Source organism: Panthera onca, chromosome Y (genome assembly GCF_046562875.1).
Source record: "Panthera onca isolate mPanOnc1 chromosome Y, mPanOnc1 haplotype 2, whole genome shotgun sequence".
NCBI classification, from domain to species: domain Eukaryota; kingdom Metazoa; phylum Chordata; class Mammalia; order Carnivora; family Felidae; genus Panthera; species Panthera onca.
The window spans coordinates 20,837,735-20,839,516 of NC_138358.1; the positions used below are offsets into that span (position 1 = coordinate 20,837,735).

Consider the following 1,782-nt stretch of genomic DNA (forward strand, 5'->3'; position numbering starts at 1 on the left):
ATATCAAGACATATTAAATCTACATTAAAATAGTAGGTATACTGGTGCAAGGACCAGCAAATAGAACAAAGAACAAAAAGAATAAAAAGTCCAGATATAGCAACACATTTATTATCTTTCATTTATGAAAAAGCTAGCCTTACATTAAAGTAGGGAAAGGATCACCTTGTCAATAAATGGTGAATATCCATTTAGAAGAAAAAGGGACCCTTATCCCACATCATATAGAAAAATCAATTAAGTGGATTATAGATCTAAATGTGAAAGGAAAATAATAAAGCTCCCAGAAGTTAAATAGGAGACGTTTTCATGACCGCGGTGTATGGAAGGATTTCTTCAACAGGCTCCCAAACATTCTAACTATAAAAGAAAAAAGGTTGACTAATTCAACTACGTGTCAAAGAGAAACTTTTGTTCATCAGAAGATAAAATACAAGAGGAGACACCACACGGCACTGCCAATGCCCCTGCGGAGAAGCTGAGATCACCACCGAATTTGAAATATTTAAAGTGGATACAAAATTGTTTCAGTAATGCAGACAATTAAGTGCGTTGCTGTGGGTGACGGTGCTGTTGGTAAAACGTGTCTCCTGATATCCTACACAACAAACACATTTCTGAATATGTACCGACTCTTGGTGACAACTATGCAGTCACCATTATGATCGATAGGGGGCCATACACTCTTGGACTTTCTGATACTGCGGGGCAAGAGGACTATGACAGATTACAACTGCCAAGTTATTCTACAAACGTATTTCAACGTATTTACGAATACATTTCTACAAATGTATTCCAGTCTGTTATTCAGTGATCTCTGCCTCCTCACTCGAAAATGTGAAGGAAATGTGGGTGCCTGAGATAACTTACCACTGTCCCAAGACTTTCTTGCTTGTTGGGACCCAAATTGATCTTAAAGATGACTCCTCTACGATTGAGAAACCAAGAACAAAGAGACTGCTGAAATGATGTGAAAAGCTGGCCCATGACCTGAAGGTGGTCAAATATGTGGCGGGTTCTGCACTCACAGAAAGGCCTAAAGAATGTATGTGACCAGGCAATATTGGCTGGCCTGGAGCCTCCAGAACCAAAGGAGAGCTGCTGCTATGAACAACTCTCCAGAGTCCTTTCTGCACTGCTGGTGTCAGCATTGTACTAAAAGCAATGTTAAACTAAAGATGAAAAATTAAAATTCATTTCTGCAATAATGACAAGTGCCTTGCACCTACAAACATGCACTTGTGTGAGACAAGGCCCATAGGTATGATTCCCTTCCCCTTCTCAATATTAGTTAATTCAGTAATTGTGTATTGTCAGAAAGTGATTAGTACTAGGTTTTTATCTTGTTGTTTCAAAAATATTTTTTTTGTTGTTTAAAAGCAAGGCATGCTTGTGATGACTCTGTAATCGACGAATTTGGGTTGTTAAAGCTACTCCCAGGCTCCATCCACTCTCGAGTTGCAAATATTTATGTACCCAACATGAAAGCAGCCAAATACATAAAGCAACTATTAATAGATATGTAAAGGAAGAAATTGATAGCAATGAACTAACAGTAAAGGACTTTAACATCCCACTTATACCAAATATATAAAGCAACTATTATTCTGGAGAATAATCTGGGAAATCCAGGTTTTTTCTTTTACCTTTATTGGGGGGGGGGGAGGAGAGAGTATGTGGGGCATTTGTTTTTATTTAGTCATGTTTTTTAAATTCATTAGCCACTGGACAGCTCTTAGAGGGAAGAGGATGGACTGACTCCACATTCCATTTCCTAGATCA

At 38.2% G+C, this 1,782-nt stretch overlaps 1 pseudogene; it reads left to right on the forward strand.

Moving 5' to 3' along the window:
* The first annotated feature begins 533 nt into the window (after nt 1-533).
* Nucleotides 534-1,159, forward strand: LOC145715061 (cell division control protein 42 homolog pseudogene; annotated as a pseudogene).
* Nucleotides 1,160-1,782: the final 623 nt, after the last annotated feature.